Consider the following 18203-nt stretch of genomic DNA (forward strand, 5'->3'; position numbering starts at 1 on the left):
TCAAGTATACAGCATAGTGTAGATATAATTATGTACTTTAAAAAGTGGTTCCTGATATTTTAAGTATCTGCCTGGCCTCATGCATAATCATTACAGTATTATTTACCATAGTAACTATGCTGCTCTTTGCATGCCCATGGCTATTTTGTGACTACCAAACTGTACCTCTGAATCCCTTCACCTTTTTCACCCAGTCCCCCAACCCCCATACTCCCTGACAATGATCAATCGGATCTCTCTAAGCCTGTTCCTATTTTCTTTGTTCATTTATTTTGCTCTTTAGATTTCACATATAAGTAAAATCATTTGCTGTTTGTCTTTCTCTGACTTAATTCACTTAGTATAATTCTCTCTATGTCCATTCATGCTATCATCACAAGTGCTAATATTTTGTTCTTTTTTATGACCAAGTAATATTTCATTGAAATACAATCCCCTTGTAAAGCGTTATTTCCTAACAAAGTTTTGTTTTTTCTTAAAGCATGTTTCCTTGACCCTTTTTTTTCCATAGTCTGCCGCTCTAATTTAAAACATCATCGACTTCCTTATCAATTCAAAGGGCAAGTTTTATTTACTAAGTTATTAACACCTTTGTGGTAATTGATGTTCTTAATGACCCCTCTTTCTTGAAACTTTTCTTTCTTAAACTTTCAAAGCACCATCCTCCACAGTTCTTTCTATTGGTTCTCTGGTCGTTCTAGCTCAATCTTTATTATGTTCTCTTCTTTCCATGCTTGCCTATCAAATGATGAAAATTTCTGATCTAGATCATAAAACAGATCCAGCAACCAGACTGGTACTTGGTGTATCAAAGGAGATCAGTAAATATTACCTGAGTAATGAAACATAGTCCATGTCTATGGTTTCAACTGTGACTTGTTAAGTAGTAAATGTGAAATCCATAACTCTTAAATTTAGGAGTTTCTAATTTAGATCTATGTGATGCTGCTATATACTATTTTTTTCTTTTATTCTCTTATTCTTCCTATCCGGATGATGCATTCTATTACTCACACACACACACACACACACACACACACACACACTGAAGCTTGTGGGATGCTAGACATTGGGTTAGATGGTAGGTCCATGGTGGTGCCTTCATGATATTATCTAGGTAAGGGTACCAGCTTATTACACCGTTTTCTATGTCTTTTCTTCTTCACCTTCCATTTTATTTTGCACACTCATGCCAACGTGTTCTTTGGAAAATATTTAACTGTCCCTATTTCTTTTTCAATGGCTCTACACTGCATATACAATAGAGTTCCAACACCTTTGATATCACAGAAAGCCCCTTACAATTTCATCCCTACCTATATGCCTAGCTTCAATTCTCCTACTCTTTCATTCTGTGTCTTGTATTCCAGACACATGAAACTCTTTGGTATCCCCTAATCATGCAAGGTATTTGCTCATTTAAATGTCTTTATACATATCGTCTTGTTGTGATTTGGTGGGGAGCAATAGATAACACCCCTCTTACCTTGATCTTTAAATGAAGCATATATATGTTCAGGTTCAATTAGGATAGACGCAAAGTAAGCTAGGTAAGAAGCTAAATGTCACCCTCATCCTTAAGATATTTATGTTAGAATATGCTGTTTAAACTGTTAGGCAATCATGGCCCCCTAAACTTTGAGATAGACAGCCTCATACTCTCTTCTGATCAAAGAGAGTTAGAGAAAATTTTAAACTCACTATATAGGGAGACGGTCTTTCCTGCTAAAGTTATTGTATGGTCCAGATAGAAAATACCAGCTCTCTGAGGGCAGACTCACCCTTAAATGAGAGAAGATAGCACACAGCCCAGTGCTCCTCAAAATCACCAACAGATAACACAGCTCTTTCTCTTCTGTGGGAGTTAACAAGATCCCAGGGAAAGGCCCAGCATGACATGAAAGTGGGACTCCTCCAAACTCTAAGCAGTTTTAAGTGAATAACAAATACATAGCAAATATAAGCTGAATTCATCAGGACTTTTTCAATTTTGAGTGGAAAAAATAAAAAGCCCCTCGCTTTGCTTTAAGACAAAGAATGGAATTGTTTAGCTCCCATAACTAAAAAGCACAGGCATAGAAATTTCTTTGAGTATGGTTGTATCCAGGTGCTCAGTGTCACAGAGCTTGGTCTGTGTCCACCTCTGCTTTCACTTTCTCTCAATTCCAATTCAGGTGGCCTCTTTCCTTTCTGTGCTAATATATTAAGATGGTCATCAGCATCTGCTACTATCTTACAGGCTCAGTTCTCCCTATGAAAAGAGAGCTTTGCTTGCCCAACTATTCTAATCAAAGGCCTGAAATGAATGTCATTGGATAATTTAGACCTGCAAAGTAAATACACATTTTTGGAGCTAGGTATGACCATGTGCCCCCTTTGAATTGTGGTTTAAGTCAGGGTCATCTGGAGAACTGAGATGAGGGAGGGATGTTTCTCCAAAGGAATAGCAGAGAGTTGTCTCAGATAAAAGGGGTTCTATGTGAGGCGAGCTAAGGTAGTGAATGTCTACACATGCAGCAGGCCATGGGTGAATGGAGGGAGGAACCAAGGTAGACGGGTTGTTTAGCATCAGGGACACTGAGTCTAGGCAAAATAGTCTTTTCTAGATTATGCTTATTGTTAAATTATACTTGTCCACAATTCTATTGCAGCCAGCCAAGAGATTGCATTCAATTTTTGTTAGCCTAGAAATCAGACTTTCTTGAAATAGGTGAATTGGGAAATATCTTTTCTATACAGAAAATATTGTTGCTGTGACAATTGTTGCATGAGAGGCCTATTGGAAAAGAGTCAGGAAACAGAGAAAAGACACAGTAATCCCAGTTTCTGCTGTCAAATAAAAGGAGGGTGAGTGTGGCTATGAGTTTTTCTATTCTAGTTTCTCCTAGAATCACATACACACTCACACACACATGGAAACACACTCAAATAGGCCAAATTATCATTTCATCCAAAAAAAAATGAAACAAAAAATAAGTATGCTTCTTCCATCCAACAGAAATAAAAATTACCCCCCCGCCAAATTTTAAGGTAATGGTATGTGTCAGATTTTATTGATTCCCTTGTGAAAGAAAAATTGCAGTATCACTCCCTCTGATTCAAAATATCATATTTAGAGGTCTCCACAATATGTGAGGATCAGCAAAAATGGACCCTTTGTGCTCAGCTGCACACTGGCAGGGATGTCTGTCAGCTTTGCCAAGGGCCCGGTTGTGTTGGGTTCATTCCAGTGTGCCCTAATTTTATTTTCCCCTCTCCTGGTCTCTTTCTATCTCCCTCTCTTTCTCTATCTCTGTCTCTCTCTATCTTTCTCTGTGTGTGTGTTTGTCTTTCTCAATGTTTGAAAAGTACAATAGAATTGCCTCCTCAGCATGGGCATATCTGCATGTGTTAAAATTACATTTTCTATTTTAAACTCATAACTCACTCTCTTTTTAATTTAAAAAGGAACATGTCAGAGCATGCAGTTTTGTTTTGTTTTTTCTCCACCTTCCTAAAAGAATGGGGACTAGACAAACCTGAGATTTTGAAAGAGGCAAAAATCAACGTGCAACAACAACAACAACAAACATGCAAACGCCTTGCTGATTGTCTTTGAGTTAAAATCTCTCTTGAGATTTGATATGAAGAACTGCAGCACAAAGAAATAGCAGTGAGAACATACATTTCAGAAATAAAGAGATTCTTCTGTCTAGAAATTATTAGGAAAGGCATTAAATCCCCTTTACCTCAGTTTCCTGGAAGATATTAAAATAAAGTTTCTCAATTAATCATACCTATATGTAGGCATACTAAGTAAAAAAAAAATAATAGCTAACATTTTTTTGAGAAATTACTCTTGTGTGAGACAGTCTGATTGAAATATGAATAGCTCTCAACCCAACTCATAGAGTGGTTTATTTAGGGGATACTGTTCCTTCAAAAATAATAGACCACTCCGTCCTCTGTGTGTACAGTTGGGTTGTTATCTCCATTTTACAGGTAAGAAAACTCAGATTGATTTAGGTCCCTTGATGAATGCTCTGGTATACCACACAGAGCTTCCTTAGGACTGTGTGTCCACTTTCTTAGCTGTTGGGAGTGTTGACTGTGTACGCTCACAGCCGAGTTCCACTCAAGAATTTTCTCTACCCGAGAAAGTTTCCTTGTCACAGGTTACATTAAGTTCCCAAAAGGCAATTCTTTTTCTCTGACTAGTTAGTGAGGAAATATAAAAGTCTACTCCTTACCTGAAGTTGGGGCATCTCAGAAAGTCTACCTCAACTCCAGAATTTACTGAAAAATTTGTGGGGATGTTGTTGAAATCAGATTCCTATTTAGTTTCTCCCTCTGACGAATCTTGTTTCCATCACTTGTCATGCCTGTTGATCAAGAGTACCCCTTAGTAAACTTCATACAAACCTTTGTCTCATGGTCTTTTTCTAGGAATCTCAGCCCAAGGAAGGGACCCAGAGCATGTGTCAGTGAAATGTCTGATCTTCCAGTTATTTGCCAGAGACACCTATAGATGCAATAGGAATTGTTCTATAGAGTCAATTACACAAAAGAGAAAATGTGAAGACTTTGCCTTTTTATGCTAATAGTCAATGCATTGCTTGGTATACATAGCTATCCATATATAATGCCATGTCAGTTAATCTATAGCCAATATATCCATGAGATATATACATGTAGCATAAAGTCAGCTTTGTCCCAAATGCTGTTGGTTCATGATAAGTGGGACCCAGTGACTTTATTGGTCTTTTTCTAGCATTATGCCACATATAAGAGCATGTGTGGTCATCAGTGACTGAATGTCACTTTCAGTAATAGAAACGCTTTCTGGGAAAATAAGGTTGGTGCCAGGACTAGAACATGGGAGCACACTTGAAATTATTTCACTTCTATTTCAGAATGGTTTTACAAAGAAAAGACAAGGAAGGCAGCGAGACCATTTTCAAGGGCTGTCAATCACATAGAGGCATTTGAATGAAAATACCTCTATAGCTTTCTATAACTTATCAAATAGAAATCAAGAGTTCTTAGATTGGCATGTCACCCTGTGTTCAATCTAGTACAAATCCCCTTTGTATATTATCACCCACAATGCCCCTTCATGAGCACTCTATATTTTTTCCAAAGTGGACTTAGTAGCTATTCCCTGAAGAGAAATTAAAAGAAGTATGTAAAATAAAAAATAAAATGGGTCCAAGATAAATTAAGCCCACTCCAGCCATTCTTTTTTGGTGATTACAACCCAAAATTCTGACAAAAACAAAATTAAAATTTAAAAAAAAAAGAAAATACCTAACTGAACACTTTGAAAATTAAACGAAAGCAGGCAGATTGGTAAGCAGAACCAAAAATTGAAGAAACACCTTGGAAAGGGATATGCTTTCTCTTTAATACCCTATTTTTTTCATTAACTGGAGTTGTGGCAGTAGTAGAAAAAGCAGGAACACTTTGAAAGAACCCCTTCTTTTCAACCAAAGACACAAGAAAAGGACCCCCTAACAACTGAAGGTTGTAGATGGAGATACGAAAGAAGGCATCTGGAGAATGAGATTCCCTAACACCTTGTCTGAACCCTCACAAGCCCAGGGCTCCGTGGTGAACTTCCTGTGCAGGAAACATGCAGATTAGCAAGAGTTCTTAGATCACCAGAAGCACTGCCTATAGAAGAAAATTAAGATAATTCAACTGTATTAAAATTAAATGTATGTTCTGTGAAAGATACCATTAAGAAAATGAAAATACAAGCCACAAACTGGAAGAAAATGTTTTTAAATTATGTATATGAAATAGAAATTGTATCTAAAACATGCACAGAATTATAAAAATCTAATACTAAGAAAACAGCCAGCCCAATTTAAAAAATAGGCAGAAGATCTATACAGGCATTTAACCAGAGAAGATATTCTTTGGCAAACAAGCATAGTCAAAGATGTTCAATATCATTAGTAGATGTTTTAATTTCTCAGGGCTGCCTTGGGAAGTTGCCACAGACTGGGTGTTTTAAAACAACAGAAATTTATTCTCTCACAGTTTTGAAGACTAGAAGTAAAAAACCATGGTCCTATTGAAGGCTCTAGGAAATAATCTTTCCTTGATCCTTTCTAGCTTCTTATGGTTGCTAGCAGTCCTTGGTGGTAGCATCGTCATCATCATAAATGTCATCATCTTTTTAAAGACTGATGGTACCACGTTTTGGTGAGGATGCAGAGATATTCAAACTTTTGCAAATTACTGGTGGTAATATAAAATGGTATAACCATTTGCAAAACAATGTGACAGTATTTTACATAGATGAACATATACTTACCCATCTATTTCAATCCTACACATTTACCTAAGGGGGGGATAATTATGTTCACACAGAAACCTCTACTTAAATGCTTATAGTGATATTATTCATACTTGCTCCAAAGTGGAAACAGCTCAAATGCTCTTTTTTGTTTAGTGTTTAGTAGATAAACAAATTATGAAGTATCCATACAATGGAATATTATTTAGTACTTAAAAGAAATAAACTATTGATATATACACCAATATGGATGAAATTCAAATAAATTATATCAAGTGAAAGATACTCAATTTAAAGACAGCATATTGTATAGTCCCATTGTTATGACATTCTGAAGAGACACAAGTGTAAGAAATGACAACAGAAATCACATCCGTGGTGTGGGTTTGAGAGGATTAGACCAAAAAGAACACAGGAGAATGTTGGTGTGATCAAGTAGGTGGATATCATGATCATCGTGGTGGTTAACCTATGCGTTAATCAAAATTCAGAAATATACATAAAACAGTAAATTTTATAGTACATAAATAAATATAATTCACTAAGTAAAATAAAAAGCTGATGCCTGATATTTTTCATGGTGTGTGTTTAGGACTAACATAATAATTTAGTCTTTTTTTCATCATTCATGCTTTAAACTATAGAAAACTATACTTTTCTATTTGCTATTGCTATTTGCTGATGTAAAATATTTATAGTTTTCTTTTCTTTTTTTTAAATGTGTTTCTCTGTTCTCTACCTCTACTCCTGGCAATTTGATAAACTCAATGCATGAGGCCTTTTCCTATGTCACAATTACACTGTCTGTGCTATGCTTCTTGCTGCTGCATCCTTGGCCTAAATCTGGGCTTGTCTGACCTTCCACACTTCTGCCATAATTGAACATCTCTTGTAACCAGAAAAAAGAATACATCTCCTGTAACCTGAAAACAAACCTGGTGCATTCTAACCCTTGACATTTATTCAAGGGGCTCTTTTCCATCCTAATTTCAAGTCCCATGAAAATCCAAAACCTTGTCATTTTCCAAGAGCTTATATCCTTGTGTTCACCAAGCTTCCCCTCCCACTGGGCCTGTTCTATCCTGAGATAAAAAGCTGAGCCCCTTACTCACATGACCTCTTTTTTGTTTGTTTGTTTGTTTGTTTATTTTATTCCCATGAAGCATTTCTAAGTCAAGTGCACTTAACTAAAGATTTGTGAGAAGGAACACTCAAAACTATAAATTGGACATTATTCATCTGTGTGCTTAAATGTTTCACTGATCCATAGCTGAAGGAAAGTGCAGCCACCCACAAATAGGCTGATCCTTTCTCTTCTGTATGTTCAGAATCCGTCATCTCTTCTCTCCTCCTATTCTGCTCTCAGAAGCATAACCAATTTCTCTTCTGACCTCTTTAAAAAACAACAACAACAACAACAACAACAACAAAAACAGTTTCTCCACTAATTTCATCTTCTTGGTTTCTGCTGGTACCCAAGTCTTTGGCATCTTCCCTTCTACCCTGAGCCACTTAACAAGACAAGTTCCTAAAGTCAGGTTCTCCCCAGGAGGGAATTCTGTTTAAGCTCTTTTGACAGAAAAAATTGTATACTTTGTTGTACTCTGTTACAGCCCATCACTAAATTGTAAACATTGATGTTTTTGTCTGTTTTTCTCACTATTCCATGAAATTAGCAAGGGTAGATTTCATCCTCTCCCCCACTCTCCCAATAGTTTAGCACAGTGATGGGTATACAGTAAGTATTCAATAAGCAAATGAAAGTGTATTAGCCCATTTGGGACTGCTAATAAGGTACTGTAGACTGAGTGGCTTACTGTGAAATAATAGAAAGTATATATATCAGTCTCTTGGCACAGAGCTCCTAAAGCCCTTGTAATTACCTGGGTGATATGAGTGTCTTTGTTCTCACAAGGCAACTCTTCTTGGTGGGCTTCTGGATGGGAGCTGGTCACCAGAAAGACCAAGCAAGCCATGATTAGAAGCTTGGAGCTCTCAGTCCACCCTTCCCATTTTCTAGAAAGTATAGAACAGGAAATGGAATAATAATCAGGCATGCCTATGTATTGAACCCTCCATAAAATCCCAATAATACAGGGTTTGGAGGGCTTCCAGGTTGGTGAATGCGTGGAGGTGCGTGGAGTGAGTGACACGGTCCTTCCCACATACCTTGCCCTAGGCTCCACTTCCATCCATCCATTCCTCAGTTATATCCTTTTACAATAAACTGGTCATCTAGTATGCAAAATGTTTTCCTGAGTTTTGTGAACTGCTCTAGCACATTAATCAAACTCAAGAAGGGGGTCATGGCAACCTGCAATCTTACAGCCAGTTTGTCAGGAGCACAGGTAACAGCCTATCGTTAAAACCAAGAAGGCTGGCCTCTTAGAGTGCGTCTGGGCAAGTGGGAAGGCTGGATGGCTTTCCCAAGTTCTCAATTTAAAGAAATATTTTTCCATTACTGTCATGTTGCCTCCTATCTTCTTGGTCTCAGACAGTCTTAAGTGCAAAAAATATCCTTTAGGATTTGATTTTTAGAAAGGGGAAATATCAAAAGTTGTCAAGAGACTTGATTAAGGTGGGATCTTGGATTACTGAGAAATCATACTTGACTTCCTACTTAATCAAAATGACAGTAGAAGACTTTAAAAGTAAATATAGGCAGTAACAGGATTGTAAACTACTTTAGTTCTATCAAAATTGAGAAGCCTTACTTATCCTAAATAATCAAGAACATGAATTTTGTCTTCCAAGGCAGATTACTCAGGAAAAACAAAACAAAACAAGGGCCTTAAGAAAAATGGAATCACAAACTCTTTTGAAAATCCTGTAAATAAATAAAGCTATTATATAAACCTTAGTCAGACGTGACCAATACAAATAAATTTTTTTTTTCATGAACTTTCTATATCCATTCAGGTTGTTTCTTAAACTTTCCTCCTTATCATTCTGAAACAATTGGTCATTTTACTTTAAGATAAAGCTAATTTTTTTTTTTTAACTTAACCAAAGTCTCTTGAAGTACGGTTTCTCAAAATGGCAAAAACAAACACATTCATTAACAGGCACAGATATAGAGAGCTTCTCTGTACCATATAAATATAAGAGATAAAAAGTATATAAACTTAAAATTATTCTTTTGTAACTATTATATCATATTCTATCTTACTTAAAAATTATCTAGTTATCTAATGAATATCCATTAATTAGCTCAATTTAATAGCAGTTCAAGATTTTAAATTGCCTAAAGAAGTTGAAACTAATCTTCAGTCTTACATACCATAAAATACAATTACTGTTGAAATAAAGTTTTTCAGAATAATGATTCAATTTGGTTAAAACAAAATTTAAACTTTTATAATCTTAAACAGTAAGTAAAAATAATGCTAGCTGATTTGATTAGAAAGCCTGTGTTTAGAAAGAACATACTCAAGCACAATAAAAACTTGTACTTGCATTATACTGAAAATGCTGATAGCTCAGATAAAATATTGTTCTTTGTATTAAACCAAAATTATTAAACTATTTTTGTTTGCTGAAGTTTTACCTGTTATAAATATGAATTTTTTAAATGTTTGATTTAGTATGTTTAAGAATCCTTTCTTATATTTAAATTATTTGAGATTTAATTTTTTTAATTTCTGAAATACTGGTAATGCCTAGTTATATAAATACTTATTTATCTCAAGCTAATAACAATAGAGCTCCTTTAATTAAGGGATATACAATCTAATTGATTAGTACTATCCAGAGGTAAGAGAATATTACATATTCACACAGAGGGAAAGAGTTTTCTGAATTACAAACATATAAACATACAGACAGATACTGAGAGCTTATATTTTAATTCCAAAATTCAGTCATGAATCAAGCATAAGCAAATAAACACAAAATTTACAAGTCTGTTCCAAAGACTTATAAACACACATAGAAAAAAGAACAATAAAGTAGACTGTCTTCTTTCACCCATCAGAGAGATCTCTGTAAGTCACCACAAATCCCTTTATAAAGATCAACACAAGATGAGACCAATTAGACACGGAGTCATCCTGGAACTGTATGGGGGTCATGAGAAAATATAGAGTCTTATCTCAGAATCTGAAGGGCAGTGTGGGCCTTTGAAATTAGCCATTTCCCAGAACATGAAAGGATGGGGAGACTTCTTAACTATTGCTGCTTTCCAGAAGCACAGCACTCAGGTGAAGTTCAACATTGTTCCAGCTCTTTTAAGTAGATACTATTATAGCCCCCATATTCTAGATGAGTAAACAGAGGCATAAAGAAGTTAAGTAATGTGCCCAGATTCACATAGCTGCAATGTGGCACTGGTGGGAATGAAAATCTTCCAGTTTCGCACCAGAGTTCAGGCTGTCAGCCAACATATGCTCCCACATATGCTCTAAGTGATTATCACAAGGTTAAAGACCATTTCTCCCAGGCCCTTTGGCGGTTCCCTACAGAATAGTGCCCAATATTTATATGGCATATGAATAAATGAAAGAGGAAAGACTGAGCCATCAATAGTGGAGGAAAGAAGAAACAGTGAGGTGAAAAATGAACACATAGAAAGAAATGGAGAGGAAAAAAATGAGACAAAGTAACTGTTCCCTTTTTTTCTACTCTTGGAAATAAATATAGTTCCTGCCTCCCCAAGACACAAAAGGAAGAAGTCTGCACTTAGACCATTATTTCCCCCAATTGTCAATTCATTCCCAGGAAACTTTTTAATAATTCAGAGACATGCATTAATTACCCCTAACGATGGTGAATGTGCATGATTTGACATTGCTACTACTAAAAACTAGAAAGTATTGACTAGTTTGGAAGTTTAATCACCCATCTTCTTGTCAATAATTATCTGACATAACTGGCTCCTCCTTGATTTGGGGCTCCTTAAAATCATATATTCTATCATATTCTTCTTTGCATCTTCCTCAACTTACATAGCACCTGAGACATAATAAATGTTCAATAAGATGTTTAATTAAATAGGAAAAATAAAACTTTTTAAAATTATCTCTCCCCTCAAAATAAGAAGAAATGAGAATTAATTCCAGTTAATGTGATCAGAGTAAAACCAAAACAGATTGATAAAATAATATATTTGTTATTACTTCCCAGGTAAAATATGCAATGAATTGCAGTTTAGAATCAAAATTTATAGTTTAAATTACATTTTAACATACAAATACAGGGTCCAGCACAAATAACACCCCTTTTTTATTACAAAATCTTTTATTACAAAATCATGAGCATGCAATTCTGTAACACAACAATATCACATTCAAGGACACCATATGACATTTTAGGTGAAATGTTCAAATTAAAACTATAAATTATTACTCATATTATTACCCTACCAACCACATTCAAACAGGCGTTACTGCTGCTGGACCCTGTAGAAGTCAAACTGAATCAAACTGATGAACTATTTTGATACTATTGATCCCAGCTAATCTCAATAGGCAAATTATTGCACATTGAATCAAAACAAAATCCAGAGAAAACATTCAGCTAAATATTGAGGAAAAATTGACCTATTAAAATGTTGGCTTTATTTTTTTATTACCAACTTTAGCTAAAAAAAAAAAAAAAAATGTTCACCTAACTGTTTAAGAAAGTATTCTTAGTTATTTTTGATATAGTGGGATAGCTTAGTCATTTCTAATTCTTGTCCTGGTTATATATTATCGTACTTTCTGGATTTTTCTTTCAGATTCTCAGTGAGTTGGAAGTACTTTAGGTTTATTCTTCTAGCTTACTTAAATGTGAACATAAAAATAATTTTCATTTTATTCCTTGCCACAATATTAATAGTAATATTTATAATGGCATTTAGTAGTGTTTATAATGGTATTTATAAACCTTGTATATGCATCATAATAGTTTATTCCTACTATGGCCTGACACAAATAGTTCATTACAACCATTTGGTTTTTGATAAGAAAGAGAGAGAGAGAGAGAGAAAGAGAGAGAGTAATGTCTCACAGCTGCTAAGCCTTACAGACTTGACTCCTAATTCAGTGATCATATACTTGTTGGCTTACTTTCATACTTTTAAAAAAGCTAAAATAACAAACAAGCCAGGGACTTTTCTGGCATAAAAACATATTATGACCTTGATAGATGATGTTATTTGTAACAAACAGAAGCTAAGCTATCTATACCTATTGGGGGATAAGAGATCTAAAATTTAAAACTAAAACTCTATGAAAATATTGTAACCTGTGGCATTTTTCCTTATTCCTTTTCGGTCTGAAATGTTCCTCAGAAACTATTGTCCCTAGAACTTCTTAGTCTACAATATCAGAGAATTCTAAATGCCTTACAAACTTCTAGTAGGAATTATTGACCAAAATTCAGACGAGAAAATTCTGTCCTACTGGATCTTAAGAATAGTGGGAAAGTGGAAACCATAGTACCAAAGATTGACATTGGTAGGAAAGATTTTGACAGTAATCAGCTTTTGGGATTTAGGATTTAGATGTATCTTTCAGAATAAACTTGAGAACAAACAGTTGCCTACCTAATTATCTGGGAAAAAAAAAAAAAAAGGCAGATAAAAGGTATTTCAAATTCCTCTCCACAGCCACACCACAGGTTGAATAAGCAAGTCATGCCGAGAAGGCCATTTCTCCCCCTCATGAAAAGAGTGTGCTTCAATTGCTGCGATTAAGTACAGGCCTTGAGTCATTCAAGCTATCACAAAGTCTTTTCATGAGCCCTAGTTTTGAAGCAGAAAAGGGTGGACAAAAGAATATAATATACTTATTCTTCTGGAAACTGCTTTTGAAAGAGGGTGACTGGATAAGTGTGACCAAAGAAATGGGGACCATTCCCTGTGGGTGGTCACAGTTATATACAAAGAGAGAGTCTGTACTTACATAGGTGGGTACAAGGGTTTGTGTATGTGTGTAGGTGTGTGCACAGACCTAGTTCAACCTTCTTTAGTTAGAGGAAACATTTTCTTCCTAACAATTTTTCCTAACCCTTAAAGTTAAGTACTAGCATCTGTGTTTTTATCAGCCAACGTGACAATGCTATTGATATTATTAGAGAAAGAGCCAGAAACATAATTAAGTTGTAAGCACTATCTTTTCTGGAAATATATTGAAATCATTATGATACTACAAAGCAAAAGTTTGTCCCCCTCCACATGTGTTGCCACATGTCAACCTATGTGGCATTGTTGAGTTAGAAGTAGGTTCAGGAGAATCTCCAAGAAAATTATACTCCCTGCTTATAATTATTATCCTCTGATGCCAAAACCCTGTGAAAACTCCCCCTAAAACTTGATGAATGTCATCGGAATTGTGAGGCCATGCTTGAGGTTTGTTATCTACTTCTGTTCTTTTGACTGAAGATGTAAATGATGTCACATTAAATGATTTACTTGCCCTGTTTCTTTTGGTGAGGAGAAGCTACAAGAAGAGATCTCACTGAAAGAAGTTCCGAGTAAAAGCGTGCATTAGTTCTCAGGGCCTTGACAGAACTTTCTTAAGACGACCAGCCCTGACTCAGTGGCTCCGTGGATTGAGCACTGTTCTGTAAATCAAAGAGTCACTGGTTGGACTCCCAGTCTGGGTTGTGAGCCAGATCCCCAGTAGGGGGCACGCAAGGGGCAACCACACACTGATGTTTCTCCCCTTCTTGCTTTCCCTTCCCCTCTCTAAAAATAAATAAATAAAATCTTAAAAAAGGAAAAACAAACACCCAAGGCCTGGAGTGAGTGAGAAATAAACATCCTCCCAAGAAGCTGAAGAGGAAGCAGAATCCAAAGACTAGAAAGTTTTAAAAGGTATTCTGTGCATACATAAAAGTTCCAATCCCTAGTATCATAAGCTAGTTTCCTTGATTCAAGTACATATGATTTTTCTTCCCTTGGTGAGAAGTAAAATAAAGACACCTGGACTCCAATAGTTGAAGGCACTCCTAAAAGAAATAAAGAAATAAATAAAGGCATTTTGCCTACTTCAATGTTTAGTCTCCAGATTCAGTGTATAGTTTCTTTAGGTGTGTGTTCTCAGAGGCAGTTTAATTTACAAGAGAATGCTGAAATATTTCAATACTGTTTTTCTGTAAATGTTGCCTATCAAAGAAATGTTTTATACCTTGGGAGTTAGAAATAGCTTTTTAAATGTAGAAATGTGTTTTCAAAAGCTGCTGGAACTTTTCTTAGAGTAAGTCATCACATTTATACTCTTTCTTATGGGAAGACAACTAGGAGACCACTTAGCAACTGAAATTTGAAAAAATGGAAGGAAATTCAGAATAGACATGACTCTGTGTGTAAGACCAACCTTTTACTCAGTGAGTGATGCTTTCAAGCCAAATTTGCAAAGGGCAGATTTCTCACTTCATTAGAAGCACGAGCATACAGATTCCTTGGTATAGGGTCTGGTTATTATTAGCAATGTACCCAAATATTCTGGCCCTCTGCTTTCCATGAACATGATAGAATAGTGCTTATCTACCCTTCCAAATTGGGGTGTGGAAATATAACTTGTTTACAGGAACAGAATATGAGTAGATGTAATATTTGCCACTTCCTGGTAGGAACTTTTGAAGATAGTGTTACTTGCCCTATTTTCTTGCCCATTCAAAGGTAGTTATAAAATCACCTGCCAAGGTGATGTTTTTGTCAGCTGAGACTGAGTGACTACAATGAGCTGTGCCCTTTTGCCAACAAGCAGAGTGTACACAGTGCGAGTCAGGTATTTTTTTGGTTGAACAGTCATGTAAACTACGGACTTTGGGTGATTTTGATATGACAAGGTAGGTTCATCATTTGTCATAAATATACCATTCTGGTGAGGGGTGTTGGTGATGGGGAGCTATGCATGTGTGAGGGCAGTACAGAGGGAATAGCTGTACTCTCCCCTCACTTTTTCTGTGAATCTTAAATTGGTCTAAGCAAATGAAACCTTAAAATAAAAATACCTGCTTACCAGTATCTAGTATCATGTGAAGTTGATGAATTTATTGAAAGCAATCTCTATGGGATCAAATATGAGTCCTTTCTTTGGGCATCTATCCATTATTAATAATAATCCATATCTGTTACCTTTCACTCCATGTTACATAGCAGAAGCAGAAGTATGTAGAAGAGTAAAAGACAAACTACTCAATGATGAGTCCTCCTTTTTATGGGACCAGCCTTGCTCCTCACTTAGGACCTTTGTACTTCCGCTTTCCTCTTCCTGGAATGCACTCCATCCATATCTATGCATGGCCGGTTCTTCATTGTTCATATATTAGTTCGCATGTCACCCTTGAGAATAGACTGACTATCCTGTCCAAAATAGCCCCCTATACCATCACTGCCTATCGCATAGCAAATTTTATTTTCTTCACAGCTCTGAGGCTATCTAAGGTGTTTCTACATATGTTTGGTTACTAGTTTATTGGCTATAAGGTGTCTGCCAATACAGTGAAGTCTCATGATTGCAAAGAAGCTATCTGATCCATTACTATATTCACAACTCAAAGAACAGTGTCTGTTTGGTATAAAATAGGTTGCCATCTAACTTTTTGTTTGAATGGGCAATTAGAGACTTCTACTTCTAGACAAATCACAGAAAGAAAAAATTTCCCTCACCCTTAGTAAAGGTATCCAACCATTTGGCATCTCTGGGCCACACTGGAAGAGAAAGAGTTGTCTTAGGCCACACATTAAACACACAAACACTAAAGAAACTGATGAGTGAAAAAAAAAAGTTTTAAGTAAATGTATGATTTTGTGTTGGGCCACATTCACAGCCACCCTGGGCTGCAGGCAGCCTGTGAGCCACAGTTTAAATGTCTCTGCAACAGTTAAAACAGTCTGAACAAATATTTGAAAGAATAGTTTCATTGTGCAACAGCTATCACCAGATAATTACCCCTGGGGGCAGGGAAATACAAGAGATAAACCTTATCAGTTTCCCAGCTTACAGCTCTCACTGCTTGGAGAGTTTCTAGGCCAGACAGTATGGAGGGAAGCCCAGGTATAGCCCAGCAGCCTCTCTGAGTTAAAAAAAGTAGAGGTTGTAATCCAATGAGGTCATTCCCTCTAGAGTTCACGGGGCAGGCTACCAAAAGAGGGGAACTACAAAGTGAGAAAGCTGAAGAAGGTCCCTATTAGTCTTCATCTGAGGACTAATCAGACAACGTGGATGAGGAGACTACCTATACCAGGGAAAGGACCAGCAAGAGAGCAAGGGGAATAATCCCCAAAGCTCACATGGGGCCAAGAACAAAAATTGTCCCTACTGGTCAGAGCAGGGAAAAAAAGAAATGTGAGGCACCAGATAAAGAAAGCAGAATGGCATTGCCCTAGTAGTAAGAAAAGTTTATCCTTAGACTAAAAAATCCTCAATGAATTTATGCTTCAACCATCTCTAATTCAAAGTCAGATATTATCAAATTGGGTAAAAAAGCAATACACAGCTATATCTCATCTAAAAGCCACCTGAATAAAATATAAAGATATAAATAGATTAAATGTAAAAGGATATAGTACTCTAAAGAAAGCTGAAGTGGTTATATTACTGCCAGATATAATAGTTTTCATGAAAAAGAATAATACCAGGGACAAAGTGGGGCATTTCAAGATTTTTATAAAGGGTTAATTCATTTGAGGACACAAAATTTTCCACACTTATATGCTCAGTAATAGAGCTTCAAAATTCTCTATGTAAAAATATGAAATTTATAAATAAATCCACAATTATAGTGAATAATTAAAATAATAGAATAAGTAGACAGAAAATCTGTAAGAGTATAGACAAACTGAACATTATCCAACGACTTGTTCCTTTTCATAGAACACTTCACCCAACAACAGTAAACATGCAGTATTTTTATGAGCACAATAGATCATTTACTAAAGTAAGTCATAAAACAAGCCTATGCATTTAACAGGATTCAAATCAAACTAAGAATATTCTCTGATCACAATGGAATTAATTAATATTAGAAAACAATAACACAAAGATATCTGGTAAATCCCCAAATATTTGTAAACTTAATCATACACTTATAAATAAACCATGGGTTACCAAAGAAACAGAAAGCAAAATTAAAAACTATTTGGAACAAAATTAAAATGAAACGCACATATCAAAATTTGTGAAATGCAGCCTAAGAATATTTTAGAGGCCAATTTATTGCAGTAAAAGCTTGCATGAGAAATAAATTATTTTTTTTTTTTTTTTCATTTTTTTTCCTGAGAACACCAAAACGCCAATACAAAAGAACCTATGCACCCCAATGTTCATAGCAGCACAATTTACAATAGCCAAGTGTTGGAAGCAACCTAAATGCCCATCAGTAGATGATTGGATCAAAAAATTATGGTACATATACACAATGGAATACTACGTAGCAGAAAGAAAAAAAGAAGTACTAAACTTCGCAACAGCATGGATGGAACTGGAGAGCATCATGCTAAGCGAAATAAGCCAGGGGGCGAAAGACAAATACCATATGATCTCACCTATAAGCGGAACCTAACCAACAATGCAAAGAAGCAAGGCAAATATGGCCAGCAACACTGAAAGGAAAAGAAATCAACAGAGACAAGAGGGAAGGGGGGGGCAGGGAAAGGGAAGGGAAGAGGAAAGTCAAGGAACATATAGCAAGGACTCATGGACAAAACCAAAGGGGAAGAGCTGAGGGAGGGAAGGTGGGAGGGGGCAAGGGAAAGGGGGGGGGAAGGCAGAGACAAATGTATTTAAAAAGTAAATAAATTAATAAAAAAAAAAAAACACAAAAAAAAAAAAAAGAAATAAATTATTTAAAATCAATGGCTTAATCTTCCATTTTAAGAAAGTAGAAAAACAAGAACAAATAAAACCCAAAGAAAGTAGAAGAAAATAAATAATAAAAGATAAAAGCAGAAATCAATAAAATAAAGAAAAAAACTAACAAGGAGAAAAAA

This window comes from Pteronotus mesoamericanus, unplaced genomic scaffold (assembly GCF_021234165.1).
Source record: "Pteronotus mesoamericanus isolate MK-2021 breed Mesoamerican mustached bat unplaced genomic scaffold, CSHL_Meso_final contig_90, whole genome shotgun sequence".
Taxonomy (NCBI): Eukaryota; Metazoa; Chordata; class Mammalia; order Chiroptera; family Mormoopidae; genus Pteronotus; species Pteronotus mesoamericanus.